We start from the raw sequence: 17138 nt of genomic DNA on the forward strand, positions 1-17138 counted from the left end.
CTAAACTCTTTTCGTTTTTGCTTGTCTGTGAAGTTCTTTACCTCCCCTTCTATTCTAAAGGATAGCTTTGCTGGATAGAGTATCCTAGGCTGCTTCTTTTTGTTTGTTTTGTTTTGTTTTGTTTTGTTTTGTTTTGTTTTTCATTCAAGAATTTCAATAGATCTTGCCACTCCCTTCTGGCCTGTAGTGTTTGTGTAGAGAAATCCGCTGAGAGCCTTATGGGGGTTCCCTTGGAACTCACTCTTTGTTTTTCTCTTGCCTAAAGGCATTTAGGATCATTGCTTTATCCTTGACTCTGGCCATCTTGATTAGCCTATGTCTTGGTGTGGGCCTGTTTGAGTTCTTTCTGTTGGGTACCCTCTGAGCCTCCTGGACTTGGATATCTGATTCCTTCTTTAGATTTGGGAAATTTTCAGTCATGCTTTCTTCGAATACCTTTTCGGTCCCCTTGGTTCTTTCTTCCCCTTCTGGAACCCCTATTGTGCGTAGATGGGCACGCTTTCGAGGGTCCCTTAGGTCCCTAAGATGGTTTTCGTTGTTCTTTATTGGTTTTTCTCTCAGCTGTTCTGATTGGGTTCTTTCTGTTGTCCTGCCTTCTAGGCCACTTATTCGTTCCTCTGCGTGATCTAGCCTGCTTTGGACAGCCTTTAGACCAGTTCTCATTTCAGCCAATGAGTTGACCAGTTCTCCTTGACTCTTCTTTATAGCTTCGATTTCGTTTTTGACGTATAGTATATCTCTCAACACTATCTCTTGGAGTTCCTTCAGGACTTGGATCACTCCTTTTTGGAAATCTTGATCGAGCAGGCCATCCACGTCTATTTCATGGATCGTGCTTTCAGGGAATTTCTCTGGCTCTTTTAATTGGGAGTGGTTCCTCTGCTTCTTCATAATGCTCCTATCTCTCTGGCACTGTGGCTTAAGGAGTATCAGTTATCTATTGGGGTCCTTAAGGAGTTTATGTATTTATCGAAAGCCTACGCAGGCATAAAACTTTAAAAGAGAGAGGGGGATAGGGGGAGAGAGAGAGAGACAGAGACAGAGACAGAGGGGGAGAGGGAGAGAGGGGGGTGGGGGCAGGATGTTAAAAGAATGGAGAAAAAAAGGTTTGAAAACAGTGTACGATCAATAATAGAAGAGCAAGTTGAAGCAGAATAGCAATTGAGTTGAGACGTCTTCTAAAAGCCTTTAAAAACAAATAGAAAAGATCAGAAAATAATATACAATTGTTTCAAAAGTAAATTTTTAAAAGGTAATCGGAAATAGAACAGATTTTAACAAAAGATAAAACAGAGGATTTTAAAAGACGGGAGAAAGAAAAGGTTTGAAGACGGTGTGTAATCATGAATAGAAGAGTAAGTGGAAGCAGAATAGCGATCGAGTTGAGACGTCTTTTAATAACCTTAATAAAAAGGAGGAAAAAAATCGAGAAACAATATTTGAAACCTGTGAATAACCAGTAACAGGAGATCAAAACCAAGAGAATGAAAAAGGGAAGGGGGTGGATGTTTAAAAATAATAATAATGAAAAGACTTGAAATGAAACATTTAAAAGGGATTAAAACCGTAAACGTATACGACTGTTCAAAAGTAAAGGTTAAAAAGGTAACAGAAGGTAAAACCGATATAAAAGAGATTAAAAAAGACAAAGGAAACGAAAAAAAAAAAAAAAAAGAGGAAAAAAAAAAAAAAGGATGTGTTCTCCTGGAGACGGTGCGCTCTTAACGGTTTCACCGAGAAGTCTTTCTGTCGTCGCCCTGTTTCGTGAACTCAGCTTGCTTTTTCCGCGGGCCCTCTGTCGGCGCCCTCGTCTGTGCTGCCCTCGGTGCCTGTGGGCAAGTAGATCGCGCCCCCTCCTGGCACCGCGTTCGGATGCTGCGTTCCTGCCGGGAAGGAGGGAGGGTGGCTGGCCGCCTGCCCTCTCCCGGCGCCGGTCGCTCCGCTGCTCTGTGCGGCTGTGTGCTCCGCCTCGGGTCGGCGCTCCTCTCCGTAGGTGGGCTCGGGGAAGACCGTGGAACCGCCCCGCCCCTGCTGCATTCCAAAACTCGGCTCCTTCTTAGTCTTGGTGGCGCGAGTTCTCTGAGGTACCGGGGCAGATATATAATATCTGCCTCAGGCTGAAAACGAGTCTCAGTCCTGCCTAGGAGGTTGCAGAGCCCACGGGTGCGGATTCGAGTCTCGGCCCCGCCCCCGCTCCCGCCCCCGCCCGCGCGCTGCGCGCCGCGCGCCAGGGGCTATGGCGGCTGTGGCTGCGCCCCGCCTCTCTTCTCGCGAGAAGGGCCGGTGATGGCGCCGCGGGTCTGAGGAGATGGAGGCTACGGCGCCCCTCCCCCCAGGGCACACCGGCCGTGTTGCTTTGCCTTTCTTTCCCCGTAATGGACGGGTTGGGGGGGCGGGTTGTTCTGCTCTGTATCCCCTCCCGGCCACGGCGCGTGGTGCCGCCGACACGGTCCTCTGCCCGGCTCGTGCGGCCTGTCCCGGCCCCCGGCTGCCGGCCTGCGACTCGGGCTGGGTGTCGCGGGGACCCTCTGTGCCCGTTTCACTTGGATCGGTCGGTCAAGGGGCGCTCCGGGCAGATCAGAGACTCGGAGGCTCCCCCACCGTCCCGTCGGCCTCTCCGTGGGAGAGGGGGAGGTTTGGCGAACGAGCCCTATTCCTCCTCTGCCGGTCCCTCCCGCACTGTTTTGCTTTTGACTCTTTCTTTTCTCCTTTTCTCCTACCAGATTTTGGGCGTCTTTGTCTTTCGAAGAGGGCGGTGTTCTGTCGGAGTTCCGCAGGTGGTCTGATTGGCCGAGTGGGTCCGTCGATGTGAGTTTTGGTGTATTTGTGGGAGAGGGTGAGCTACGAGCGTCCTTCTACTCCGCCGTCTTGCTTCTTCTCGGGTTATTTTTGAAGAGTAGGTGCTGGGGATTGAACCCTGGACCTTTATTTTTTGCATGCTAAGCATGGGCTGTACTGCCTGATCTCTAGACCCTCCCCACCGCAACCCCCCCCTTTCCCACCGCCTCCATAGTACTCGATGAATCTCCTACCTAGATATCTATGCTTCCTTGGAATAGGGCCGTCGTTTTCTTCATCGGATTGATGCACGTCTGTGGATTCGTCTCGTTTCTCTCCACTGCGGTGGGTGGCATCGGGGCGTGGGGTGGGGTGGAGTGCCGTGGGCTGGGAACAGTTCTTCACGTGTAGAGGTGGAGCGGAGCGATGAGGATGGTGACTGTTTCCCCGAGTGCTCGCGCCGGGTGATGGAGGCCTGTGGTCTGACTTGGAAGAGGACTCGGGTGACCAGAACAGAGCCCGTGTGGGGTCGTTGTGGAGGGAGGAACTCCACCCCCCCCCCCCCAGCCCCAGCCAAGGCACTCGTACCTCATCGAGGGACGGTCGGCCGAAAACAAACGAAAGCTGTCAGAGGTTTGGGGGTGGGGGTGAAGGTGTGTGTCTGTGTGTGTGTGTGTGTGTGTGTGTGTGTGTGTGTGTGTGTGTGTGTGTCTGTGTCTGTGTCTGTGTGTCTGTGTGTCTGTGTGTGGTGTGTGTGGTGTGTGTGTGTGGTGTGTGTGGTGTGTGTGTGTGTGTGTGTGTCCCCGTTCCCCGTACCACGGTCTCTGGTCGAGGCCCCCCCGAGCGGAGAAACGCACGCCAGGTTGTCCGGCCGCGTGTCCCTGCCACCCAGAGATCCCGAACCGTCCCGCTCGCTCCCCTGCCATGTGCCATGTGCCACCTGCCTGTCGGCCGGGCGCTATTTTAGACCCTGCGAAGAAGTCGACCGGACGGACGGGCCGGGCCGGGCCGGGCCGGGCCGGGCCGGGCTGAGCCGAGCCGAGCCGATCTGAGCCGAGCCCGTCCAGGCTGGGGTGGGTGGTGCTGGGTTCAGAGGAGTGGGGTACAAGCGGGAGGCGGGCGTCGATGGAGGGGAGGGGGAGGGGGAGGGGGAAGGGAGAGGAAAGGGGAGGGGAGGGGGAGCAGGGATGACGATGGTCTGGGGCTTGGCTTGTGGGGTGGGGGTGGGAGGGATGGTAGCCATCCTATGACTTTCTCTCCCTACCCCGCCTTTTGCAAGTCTGTTCGAGTGACAAGGTGGTGCTGGTTTCTGGCTGGTGCACACCATAGTGATTCTGTTCTTCTTTTTCCTGGTCTTTTTCAGGAACCCTCGTCCCGAGGGACTGAATCTAGTGCCCTGTGCTGCGCGGTACGACCTAGGGGTCGAATCTGCCAGGAGAGGACTTACAAGGATTTGGAGGATCCTGGAAAACTGCTACCATCCAGAATCCTACATGGATGTTCAAGATCTTGTGGATGGACGGACGGACGGACGGAAGACGGATCGAATGGAGGCCCCGCCCCATCCCCTGGACCCCTAGGCCCAGGAGGATCGTGATGGGTCTGGAAAGGACTCTTCCGACGAGGGTCTCGGGATGGACTTTCTCGGTCCGCGGAAGGTGTTTCTGCACAAAGAGGAAGAGAGGGGCGTTCTCGGCCAGAGAGCCCGAACCGCCTCCTTTCAGGGATCCGCTCCAGTCAGGGTTGGGGTCGGGGTCAGAACGCAGCCACCGACAGCTCCCCTCCCTCGTCTTGGCTCTCCAACTTGGGAAACCCTCCTCCCTGCCCCCTCACCCATCTTCTCGTCAGCCGGCCTCCAGCTTCCCCGTGCCAACCACCTCTCTCATGCTGCCGGACTTTCCTCCTCCTTGGGCTGCCAGGAAGCTCTCCCGCTCCTCCACGTGCTTTGGCTTGGAATCCCTGACAAACACAAGCGGTGCTGGTGGGCGGGGCCGCGGGCCGTGGCAGAAGGACTCCCTTCATCTTATGGGAGCGATTTTTATCTCCATAGAGGTGGCGATTGAGAAAACACATAAAATCACTCAGAAGAATACCCATGTGTAGTGTCCCTGACCTAGATCCGTGTCTGTCTGTCTGTCTGTCTGTCTCTCTCTCTCTCTCTGCCTCTCTCTCCATTTCGCTATTCTGTGTGTGTGTGTGTGTGTGCGCGCGCGCGCGCATGCGTGTCTGTCTGTCTCCCTTGTCTCTCTTTCCTCTCCTCTCCCCTCCTCTCCTCTTCCCTGTTCTCCCCCCTTCCCCCTCACCCCTCCACTCCTCTCTTCTCCCCTCCACTCCTCTCCTCTCCCTCTTCTCCTCTCCCCTCGCCTCTTCTCATTTCCCCTCCCCTCCCCTCTTTTCCCTCCTCTCCTTTCCTGTCCTCTCCCCTTTTATCCCTCCTCTCCTCTGCTCTCTCTCTCTCTCTCTCTCTCTCTCTCTCTCTCTCTCCCCCCTTCACTTCCCTCCCTCCTCCCTACCCCCCCAACCCCTACCTTCACAGGGCCTCATAGATTGCAATCGGTTTCCATGAAATGTGATGAAGAGGGAATGAATTTTAGAATGATATCCCCATGCCATCGAATCCTTCTTCCCCAGGGATAGCGACTTATTTGTGGTCGTGTTTGTTTTTGTTTTTCTTGTTGTTGTTTTGGGGCGCATCGAGGGCGCAGGAGGCGTTGGGAGTGAGGGTGATGTTTCTCTTTCTGTCTGTCTCCTCCTTAGGAAGGATTTTAAGAGGAGGGAGGACCCACAGAAATCTACCATCTTGTCTCGTACTGCAGCTGTGTTTGAGCTTCCTATACGATCTGGGCGGAACACTCCCCACCCTCACCTCAAGCCGCCATTGCCGCCCCCTCAGCCCCCCTGCACCCCCGTCCAGTCCCACACTTGGGGCGGTGGTTGGGCATAGGGGGATGTTGGCGGGGTGGTGGTTGGTGGGGGGTGGGGTGGTGGAGGAAACCAGAAAACAGACCACTGTGGCACGTGGGTGACTGGGGCTTCAGGGTGAAGGAGGATGAATAAAATGGCCGGAATTAGGCTAACGGATTGCTTCTTCTTTTTTTGGCGGGGGGGGGAGGGGAGGATCATTAGGTCATTCATTCATTCATTTGCTGGGGGGGGGGGGTGTCATTCGGTTTCTTATGCTCGCCCTGAAAACGGTCAACTGTCCTGACTGACTGGTTGCTGCTCACGGTTCCAGGCCTGTTGTTGAAACTGGAAGCTATCGATCTTACTGTTTCTACTGTATTTCACTCATTGAAAGTCATCATCATGCTGGGTCTCTGAGTCTTTCTCCGAGGAGAAGGTCGGTCACGGGACTAGTGACCTGACAAAATAGCCTGAGTGACCAAGAAGGCCACACCTTGAGTGCTTATGAGATAACGAGATCTAACCACCAGCCTCTATAGAATGGGTCACCTGGAGGCATCGTGACACCATTCTGAGTCTTCTGATGAGAAAACGATTCTGTGGATGGTGATCGATGCCCGATTGTTTGAGCTATGGCTCTAGAACCACCCCACCCACTCCATCCCCAAGGTGGGTACACAGTTTTGAAGACGCTAGCCTGCTGTGAATCCCCTTTGCCCGGCAGAGCGATAAAATGGCCTCTTTGCTTCTAAGCTCCAAGACCTTGTCTCTGGATTCTTGGGCTCGTCGGGGACGGGGGCCGAACTTTTGGCAACAAGCGTGCTTCAGAAACAGCGGATGCCCGAGAAGGACACTCTGCCTCTCCCTCTTCTTCCGGGCCTGAAATGGGGAGGAAAAAAAAATCGCTTCCCCTGGAAGCCGGAGTCCGGAGCCCGCCATCCGGAGGGACTTCTGGCTTGGCCTTCTCCTGGGGTGGGGGGGAGGGCACGCCACTGCACGTGTTCTTTGTCAACTCCCTGTTTCTCTCTTCTCGAGTTATCTCTTTGGGACGGCTCCCACACTGGGTGAAAACAGACAGACTGGCTGGTATGTCTCCCTACCCCACCCTTCGCCCCCAAATGACTGATCTCCTGTCCCATCAGAATCACCACTTGTTTTCCAACGTGGCTTTCTTGGATCCTGGAGGACTTGTAAAGGAAAAGCCCAGCTGGGCTAACAAGCTAAAGTCACAAATCTAAGTGTGATAAGTGTCCGTTTACTGATCTAAGTTCTGCTGGGCTAACTCGTAAATCTGAAGTTTAGTGTCAGTTTACTGGGCTAACAAGCTAACTCGTAAATCCAAGCTCAACAAGTGTCAGTAACGTGATCTGTTCCAAATTGATAAGCTCCAGTGTACTGATCCTTTGCTTTTTGTTGTTTGAGCCTTATTGGCGAATAGACCCATATTTGTAATTAACCCTATGAAACCTCATGTGCACGTCTTGGAGGTGCTCAGAGCTTCGGAGCAGAAGCCCCTCTGAGCCCGCCGGCGTAATAAATCTGAGTACTCCAACCCTCCGAGTGGTGCTTGTTTCTTGGCTGGCCTGTCATTTCCGTAACAGACTGATATCAACTTAGAGCCAAGATGGGCGCAGAACTGAAGGAGCTTCTCGGCTGGCCTAAGAAGCCTGTCGTCGTGATGTGGGAGGCATTCTTTACGAGGGACCTATCTGATTAAGTGCTTGACCGCCTTTTGGACTTTGAACCAACTTGGAGATAGGAACTAGGATGAGAGGGCACCCGAAATAGCTCAGCAAACTCTTCTCCATCCTTAGAAGACAGACAGACAGACAGACAGACAGACAGACAGAGTGTGTGTGTGTGTGTGTGTGTGTGTGTGTGTGTGTGCGCGCGCGCGCGCGTGTTTGTGCGCGTGCGGGGGTGTGGGAGAGGGAGGAGATGACGTCAGCGTACTGGACACTGTTTCAGTGACATGGGGAGTGCTGTCAACTAGGAAGGAACGTCATGTATTCTTCAGCCTTGTGTCTGTACAGGTGGGTACACTCAGGGTTCCAGAAAGGATGGGATATTCCTGGCAGTCGTCTACTGCCCTGGCATCGAGGGCTGGCTGGCTGGCTGGCTGTCATCCAAAGTGGAGGCTCTCGTGAAAGGGACAGAACCGAGTCCCAAGGAGATGCCTCCTTCACTGACTTTCATGCAAACACAGTGGACCACAGCCTCCGGAAAGAGGGTGGGTGGCACACGTGGCCCCAGTCTGTTCTGTCCATTCGGCAAATGGCCTGGGTTAGGGGAAACCCAGCATGGCGACCATCCGACAGGCCGACCCACCGACCCACGGACGTGCTCGGTTTCTCCCAGCTCCCTGGATGACCTCCCCCACCCACCCCCACCCCACCCGCATTCCTTCACCCACCGTGGTGTCTGGTGTCAGGGCACTTGGAAGATGACTCCCATTGTTCAATAGACAGGGGCAGGAAGATTCCTATAGGACCGCAAAAACAGTCAACTGGCCATACACACATACATACATACGTACAAACGTTTTGTCCCCAGAGGCCTCAGACCTCCTCTCTCTGGACCCGCTGAACCCCAGTAACTGGCCCCCATTCAACTGCCACATAGTAGGGGTCATCCAGACGTTCTTGGGATGGTAGGTATGACTTCCAAAGGGGTTGAAGCCTTCCTTCCCCCGCTGCAAGCCTGATGCCATCAGCATGGCCAGGACACTGCTACAAACAAACAAACAAACAAACAAACAAACAAACAAACAAACACACACACACCACCACCACCACCACCACCACCAACAACAACAACAACAACGACGACAACAAAAGACAAACACATGCGTATGTGACTTGGGGACATACTTTCCGCAGCCTCCAGGGACGAAGGCACTCGCTTCGCTGGGTAAATCCTACGAGGCTTCACTAAAGCGCTTGCCAACTTACTTCTCAGAAGGATCGATCTCTGCCCCCATCACCCGCCATCATCAGGCAAGGTCGTCAGAATCCATGGGAGATATAGACTAGAAGAAGAAGTAGAGGAAGGAGGAGGAGGAGGTGGAGGAGGAGAATCAGTGACATGAGGTGTGTACGACTTCTTGTCTCCAAGAGGATTGAGTTTTAAATTTTTTTCTTTTCAGATACAACAAGGGAAAATAAACTTTTGTTTTTTCCCCTTCCTTCCCTTTTAGAGGCGGACACCCACATGGTAAATATCATACCTCTGTCAGCAGAATGGAACCCTTTCTCTTTTTCTCCCTCCCTGACCCTTCTGGGATTCAGAAATCCTCCGTGAGGATTTTTCTATTCTTGGCAGCAGAGTTATTAGCATCATTGACTTGGAGGCAAAAACTTAGGTTTCCATTAAACTGGGATAGACATGCATGGATAAGAGATACTAGTGCTACTCGTTTTCCTTAGGGTTCCCCTGTGTCTGTGGTGTGTGTGTGTGTGTGTGTGTGTGTGTGTGTGTGTGTGTGTGTGTGTGTGTGTGTGTGTGTCTGTGTGTCTGTGTCTGTGTGTCTGTGTGTCTGTGTCTGTGTCTGTGTCTGTCTGTCTGCCTGCCTGCCTGCCTGCCTGCCTGCCTGCCTGCCTGCCTGTTTATTGTAGGAACTCTCTGTCAATGGAAGTATAGTTGACTTACAATGTTGTGTTCATTTATGACGTACGGCATAGTGATTCACTTATTCACACACACACACACACACACACACACACACACACACACACACACACACACACGTATACTTTTTCAGGATAGGTTATTACAAGCTATTGAACATAGTTCCCTGTGCTAGACAGTAGGACCTACTTGTGTACCTAGTTTGTATAGGGTGGTTTATATCTGCTAATCCCAAACTCCTGATTTATCCCTCTGCCCTCCCCCATTCCTCCACCCTACCCTGTCCCCTGTGTTAACCATCGGTTTCTTTTCCATGTCTGCGAGTCCAGTCTGTTTCTGGTTTGTAAATAGGTTCCTTGGAGTCTTTTTAAAATGGAGTTATTTATGTATGGATGGGTGTCTTGACTTACTTTCAGATCCCACCTAGAAGTGATGGCATAGGATATCTGTCTTCCTCTGGGTGACTGACATCACTAAAGCTACGGAACTCTTCACGTATGTGCGTGTGTCGTCCACGTTCAGGGGCCGTGCTGATCTTCTCTGGATGGTTCCCGTGTTAGTCGATGTGCTGTGGCAGCAAGCGCTTGCCTTAGGGTTTTTGTCTCAACCTGAAAGCCGGCCCGGAGACTGAAGGTCTTCTAGTTGCCTCCACTATCTGCCTAGGACCATCTCCACGAACGTTTCCCATTTTCTCTCACCCTTTTGTCTTGGCATCATTGAGTACTAAAATGCTCCGTCTCCTGAAGCCCTGCAGACTGAAGCTGGACAACGGGAGGTAAACGTCAGAGAAATGGCCACAACAGCTCCTGTGGAAACCATCCTAGGGCCTGTTTTTGGAGGAGCCGCTCAGAGAGTTGAGCCGAACACCCCAGGACATCATCAGAGGCATTTCAAACTGCTCGAGCCATTTCGATGACCCCGATGTGTGGAAATCTCCTACTAGACTGACCCCCTACTCCCGGCCCTGAATCTGGTTTCTCATCTGCTCCAATGATTAACTTTTGTGCTGTACTTTGGTTTTCCACACAAGTGCCTCTTAGGCGATACCTGACTGCTTGCTCCCTAGGCCTAGCTTCAGAAGCCCATCGACACCACCGCCTCCTGAGACGAGATACTACAACTGTTTCCTTGAACAGACCTGTTCTCAGAACTAAGAAACTGGGTCCATGAAACGCAGGCCCTCTAGGAAACTATTCCCTCCCTCCTGCCCCCACACCACACGCACGCATGCACGCTCAGACGCACGCACGCACGCACGCACGCACGCATGGACGCACATGCACAGTCAACAGCCCAGCTTTTAATGTGTAAAACTTCCAGGGAAGTTACAGAATAGGGAAATGTTGGGGTCCAGAGTAGGCTGCCCCAAAATGTGCCCGATGGACTATGCTGAATGAAAGGGACTTCACAACTGGCCAAGGGGGAGGGTATAGGTCAGTGGTAGAGTGTGTGCTTAGCAAGCAAGCACAAGGTCCTGGGTTTAATCCCCAGTACCTCCGGTCAAAAATAAATACATAAAATCGAATTCCTCTCCCCGCCCCCCCCCCCCAAAGTATACACTGCTGTATGTCAACTCTGTCTCAATAAAACTGGAAGAAAAAAAGGAAAAAAAAATGATTTAACAAAAGAAGGAAAGAAACAAACAAAGAACTGCCCGAGGCAAGAGGAACACTCTGGCCCTCCTTTCTGCCTCCCTGGAAGCAGGGGAAAAAGAATTTTGTTTTTTTAAAGTCTCCCATCCCAGAGGAATCTATCAAGTCAGAGGTCTGCTTCCATGCCCTTCCATGATTCTCAAACGGTGTAGTGGGGTTTACCCAGATTAGGAAAAGGAGGGGACTCCTTTGGCCTGAGACCAGGCGAGATTCTCCCCCTCCCTCCCGCCTCCCTCCGTGCAGTTGGGACGGGGTGGCCTAAGGGTGGGGAAATTGAAACCAAAGAACAAAAGCCGTTCAACAGAGAGGAGCCGGAGGCCAAGTCAAAGGCTCTGACCTGAGCACAGAGCTTTCTGCATTTGAATGAAGCGATTGAACGAGGCCCTGCCGAATGGATCCTCCTGACGTCCCCGCCCCCGCTTCCAGGAGACAGTCAGTCGATTTGGGACCGATCGGTGGAGAAGGCCTGTGAGGCGGCGGCGGCGGCGGTGGCGGCGGCGGCGGCGGAAGCAGCGGCGGGGGCGGGGGGGGGGGGGTGGTGCGCGGGCGGGGGCGGGACCAACGGTCGCTCCAACTCTGCCTGCCTGCCTGCCTGCCTGCCTGCCTGCCTGCCTGCCTGCCTGCCTGCCTGCGGGGCTGAGGCCTGAGGGCCACGCTGGTTCCTGCCACTCAGGGAAACTTCTGCGGGTGTTGCCGAAAGATCGCCCTCCCCGACCCCGTCCCTGACGAGCCAAATAACCCAGAGACAGGGTCTTAGAGTTTAGAAGAAAAGAGGCAGCTTGATTGCTTTGCTGGGCAAAGGGGACTCACAGCAGGCTAGTGCCCTCCAAACTGTGAACCCGTCTTGGGGTTGGGGTTTCATGCTTCTGTGGACGAACAGGTTGGAGCATGAAAGGGAATCACAACAGGCGGGAGCACAAAAGGTGCTCATGATCAACAAGGGTCTCTGATGAAACTTGCTCCTAAATCTGGATGAGTGTCTGATAACATGGGACCTCCTGGTGGTCTAGTAGGTCATCAGCCCGTGACCTTCTTTATCTGGTCAGACTCACCCGGCGGCACCAGCGCCACGGAGGAACTCGGGGTGGGGGGTGGGGGGTGGGAGGGGGCTGGTCGTTCTCCTGAGCTTATCCTCCCGTGACTCCCTTCCTGGGGAAAGACTCAGACGCCAAACATGATTGTCAAGTTGAACGATCAGAGGAAGGTCAAATCAAACAGTTAGAATCGACAACTTTAGCTGTTTTTAACAGTGGGCCTGGAGCTGGGAGCGGTGTCTGGTCAGTCGAGTTTGCTGATCGTTCTAAAAGCAAGCAGTAAGCATAAAGCCAAAAATTGGCTTAGCCTAAGTGCGGCCACTTCATGATTCCTCCTTCACTGGGGGCTGAGGCGTGGGGGAGGGCGGGGGTGGGGGACAGGACTGAGGTGGCGGCGAACTTCTCCGTGAATGCTCGGAGCCGAACTGCTCTCTGGGCCTAGGTCTGAAAAAGGCCTGAGTCTCAGCTATGACAGATTCTCTCTCTTTCTGGGCACATGGACTGACTCGCCCCGCATCCTCCCATCCTGTCAGACCCTTTGGACACACACCTCCACCTGAAGAGTTCTTTGGCCTCGTCCAGAAAAAACAAACACACGCACGAACAAAACCAAACGAGCACACAGAAACCCTGCTGATCTCCTTGGACCCCATTCACTTCGGAGAGTCCCTCTCGTAGAAATCCCCTCTGATCGATGATTTCACCACAGCCGCCTCCCTTTCTCCGGCACAGTGACCCCCCACCCCCACCCCTGCGTGGGCCCTGTCCCTCTACCTATCAAAAACCAAACCCCAGGAGAAAAGAAAATCAGAATGCTGTTTTGAGCCACTGGATCTGTGAAAGGAACCAAACAGAAAGCTGAAATAACCAAACCAGCCGAACACCAAAAGCGAACAGACAGATACCCCAGAAAGAAGGGCACGCTGACCCTTGCCCCTTTCCTTCCTGGAATCAGGACATAACATAGATCTACACCCCACCCCCCACCCCACCCTCCCCAGATGTCTTCTTTATGCCGGAACGAGAGTGACGTTCTTATTGTCAACGGTGCTGTTATGGAAATGACAGGCCGGCCAAGAAACAAGCACCACTCGGAGGGTTGGAGTACTCAGATTTATTACGCCGGCGGGCTCAGAGGGGCTTCTGCTCCTAAGCCTTGAGCACCTCCAAGACGTGCACATGAGGTTTTATAGGGTTAAGTACCAGCTTGGGGTATTCGGCCAATAGGCACGCAATAGCTTTAGCAACATCATTATCACGAAAGTAGAGGCAGTGAGGCAGCAAACCAACATTTCAAGGCCAGATATGTCTCTTTGAAAATCCAGCTGGCTAGCAAAATATGAACAGGGAATCAGCAAACCGGCACTTATTAATTTAGATTTACGAGTTAGCCCAGCAGAACTCAGATCAGTAATCCGACACTTGTTACACTTAGATTTGCGACTTAGCTTGTTAGCCCAGCTGGGCTTTTCCTTCACAGTGTAAAGCGGAGAAGGAGAGAATTCTGTACAAACAGACCTCGATGAAAAGAATCCTCACCCTCTTTTAGGCCCCCACCTCAACACACGTGCGCGCACACACACACACACACACACATGCATGCACGCACGCGCGCGTATAGTTACTCCTGTTCTCTCTCTTTCTCTCTCCCTCTTCCTTTCTTACTGATTTTTTAAAAATGTTTACTGATAACACAGAAAACAATTGCTTAAATGTTGTCCAGGAATGATATTCATTTTTGAAAACATGATATATATTGTAAAGGATTTGGGCTCCCTTAGAAAAATCCCAGTCCAGGCACGATTGTATAGCACCTCCTTTCACTTTCAAGTGTCTCATTTCAGACAATAAAGTAGCCAGTCATCTTCCTTGTGCATGACCTTTGTAACTGGCACAAGTCAAACGGCACAAAATTCAGACCCAATCTCCTGATCCATATGATTCTCATATTCTTTTTTTTTTTTTTTTTTAGCGAGTCCAGAAGCTATGGGTCTGTGCCAACCACCCGTGGCTGTTCACTATCCAGCATTTCTTCCATTATCTTTATGTTGTCCTGTTTCTTGGAAGTATTAGTGCAGCTACTTTTCCCGATGGTCTGTCTCTGTCTCTCACTCTTTTCTCCTTCTTTTTTTTTGGGGGGGGAGGAGGGGGATGGGTTTGATTAGGTTATTTATTTATTTTAATGGTGGTTCTGGGGATTGAACCCAGGGCATCATGCATGCTAAGCAGGCACTCTAACAATGATCTATATCCTTCTCTACACCGCCCCCCCGACCCTCCAGCACCGCCCCCCCCCGTCCCCGGCCAGGGCCTGTCTTTGCTCAACCCAATAGAAAAGCATTTATGTTTTGCCAGTTTCCTGGGTCCTTCTTTGTTTCATAAAACTGAGAAGAAATACACGTGGAAGTTCTCTCCTATGAATTGAACAGACTGAAGATCCTTTAAATAACCAAATGAGGTGGAAGTGCAGAGAGTACCATACGGGAACACACCGAGGCACATCGTCATCAAATTGACCAAAACTAAGGATAAGGAGAAAATATTAAAATGAACGAGAGAAAAGCAGCAAATAACATACAAGGGAACTCCCGTAAGGTTATCAGCTGATTTTTCAGCAGAAACTCTACAGGCCAGAAGTGGGTGGCACAACATACTTAAAGTGATGAAAGGGGAAAACTGACAGGTAAGAATACTCTATTCAGCAAGGCTCTCGTTCAGATTTGAGGGAGAAATCAAAAGCTTCACAGATAAACAAAAGCTACAAGATTTCAGCACCATCAAGCCGGCTTTACAAGGAATGATAAAGGATGGTCTCAAGTCATCAAATCCTAAGAAAAGAGAACAAAAAGATGACAGAGAAAGGGAGGGGGGGAGAGAGGGAGAGAAAGAGGGGGAGAGAGGGGGGGAGAGAGAGAGAGAGAGAGAGAGAGAGAGAGAAAGAGAGAGAGAGAGAGGGAGGGAGGGAGGGAGGGAGGGAGAGGAGACCTTCGAAAGATTGCTTTGCCTGTTTAGGGTCTTCCGTTGTTCCTTAAAAATTTTGAAATTGTTTGTTCTAGTTCTGTGAGGAATGTCGTGAGTATTTTGACAGGGGTTGCATGGAACCTGCGGATTGCTTTGGATAGTGTGGCCATGTTGATAGTATTGATTCTTCCAATGCAAGAGCACAAGGCATCTTTCCATTTCTTTGTGTCATTTCAGATTCTGGAGTATAGATAACCTCCTCGATTAAGTTTATTTCTAGGCATTTTACTGTTTTTGACTCAATGGAAGTGTTTATCCCAGTTATAAAATTCTGGTTTTTAAAGTGGAGGGGGAAAAATAAAAAGGAAAGGAAGGGCCACAAATGGCAAAATATCCTTCTTTCTCATGGGTGAATTGTATTCCATTACGTGTGTGTATGTGTGTGTGTGTGTGTGTGTGTGTGTGTGTGTGTGTGTGTGTCCCCTCTTCTTTATCTATTCAAATGTTGATGTGCACTTAGGATGCTTCCGTATCTTGGCAATCATAAATGATGTTGCTGTTAATAGCAGGGTGTGTGTATCTTTTTGAATTCATTCTTCTTTTGTGGTTGGCTTTATTCCTTTGATAAGTATGTAAGTTTAAAAAGCTAAAGCTCTAAACCTTCCTGGAAACAATGCACAGTACATATATGTAAATTAAAAATATATGTGCAGTAAAAACATTTTAAAAAAATAAATAAATAAAAAAGAACGAAAGACAAGGAAATTAGCTATCAAGCCGTGAAAGACATGGAAGAAACTTAAAAGACATCTTACTAAATCAAAGAAACCGGTCTGAAAATTGTTACCAACTGTACAATTCCAACCAAATGACATCCTGGAAAAGGCAAAGCTCTAGAAACAATCAAAAGATCATGGTATCCAGGGGTTTGGGGAGAGGGAGGGAAGGAGGAATGAACAGATGCAGCGTGAGGGATTTTTAAGGCGATGAAATTATTCTGTAGGATACCATAGTGGTGGCTGCATGTCATTGTACATTTGTCAAAACCCATAGAACGTACAACCTCAAGAGTGAACCGTCCTGTAAACTATGGACTTTGATGGATAATAACGTGTCCATGTCGGATCATCAGTTTTACCAAATAGGCCACACTGATGAGAGATGTTGAGGGGAGTGGAGGATATATGCGTGGGTGGGGAGGGCTATGTGAGAACTCTCTGTATTTTCTGCTCAATTCTGCTGTGAGCCTGAAACTGCTCTAGGAAATAAAGTCTATTAATCAAAAACAAAAACAAAAACAAAAACAGAAACAAAAACAAAAACAGAAACAAAAACAAAACACCCAAATGAGGTGAACCAGGATTCAGTCATCCAAAATGGAGCTGGACGGCCAGTGGGAGGAACTTTGTTGCAGACATAGTCCTGTTTCAGGGAGGGGGACGTTGTCCCCTCCCTCTACACATCTTGAGTTCTCTGGGCTGGACTGATCCAAAAATGGACCCCAGACGGATCGTTGAGCAGGAGCGACAGGGAACCTACTGTCTTTCATTCAAGCACTCATGTGTCCCCGAAGCAGGCAGCTTTTCTCCGTTTTAGGACAAGAAATCAGCCCTTTGTGCGAAATGGGCCGGGCTGAGAGCCTTTGGTTTTGGGTGACCCGTCCGTGAAGAATCGAGACGGAGTTTGGGTTTTGGGGAGGGGGGGAAGCCCCTGAAAGAAGTCACGAGGTTGGTTGGTTTCTCTAGGCTTCCGGGGCCTGAAGGCTCTCAGTGGGTGATCAGGGTGTTTTCCTAAGTCCAGATGCAGGGAGGGCACCCTCCACGGAAGTGATCGATTTCCCGCTTTCAGGGAGACAGAAAGAAGAGTCTGAGGGTCCCTCTTGCGTCTGCTGGCCCCTCGGCTTCTTCGGTCACTCTCATTTCTAACCCATCCGTGTGCCACGGAGGCACATACATGTTTGGGGTGGCCTCCCCTGGGTCCCGACACCGGCATCAATGGGGGGAGGGGGGGCATGAGTGGTCAGAACTGTATCAAGCTCAAGGGCACCACCAACCGGTTTCAAAAACAAATCTGCCAGCAGCTGCTAGCCGCAGCCTGGTCGTTTCAAAGTTCCCGCCTTGCTCTTGTGGTGTGTTTTCTTTCGTTTCCCCTTCTCCACTTGCCCCGTGGGGTAGTCTGATGA

The 17138-nt window shown here is 51.1% G+C and overlaps 2 long non-coding RNA genes and 1 other non-coding gene across 4 annotated transcripts in view; 1 reads left to right on the forward strand and 2 right to left on the reverse strand.

Annotated features, from left to right (window-relative positions):
• LOC141576781 (uncharacterized) overlaps nt 1-5855 on the forward strand; it is a 48331-nt gene extending 42476 nt beyond the window's left edge. The window contains exons 4-5 of the long non-coding RNA XR_012505202.1: nt 2724-3123; nt 4142-5855. This is a non-coding gene — a long non-coding RNA (uncharacterized LOC141576781). The remainder of the gene's footprint in view (nt 1-2723; nt 3124-4141) is intronic.
• An 828-nt stretch (nt 5856-6683) lies between these two features.
• LOC141576782 (uncharacterized) lies at nt 6684-11460 on the reverse strand. 2 transcript variants are annotated; one of them, XR_012505203.1, is made up of 3 exons: nt 9720-11460; nt 8553-8710; nt 6684-8164 (listed from the first exon to the last, which is right to left on the reverse strand). It is a non-coding gene; the product is annotated as an uncharacterized LOC141576782 (long non-coding RNA). The 2 variants fall into 2 exon arrangements; XR_012505204.1 differs by lacking the exon at nt 6684-8164 and adding an exon at nt 8207-8411.
• On the reverse strand, nt 9785-9893 carry LOC141576811 (U6 spliceosomal RNA). The gene has a single exon (XR_012505252.1). It is a non-coding gene; the product is annotated as a U6 spliceosomal RNA (small nuclear RNA).
• Nucleotides 11461-17138: the final 5678 nt, after the last annotated feature.

The sequence above is a fragment of the Camelus bactrianus genome, unplaced genomic scaffold, assembly GCF_048773025.1.
Source record: "Camelus bactrianus isolate YW-2024 breed Bactrian camel unplaced genomic scaffold, ASM4877302v1 HiC_scaffold_34, whole genome shotgun sequence".
NCBI classification, from domain to species: Eukaryota; Metazoa; Chordata; class Mammalia; order Artiodactyla; family Camelidae; genus Camelus; species Camelus bactrianus.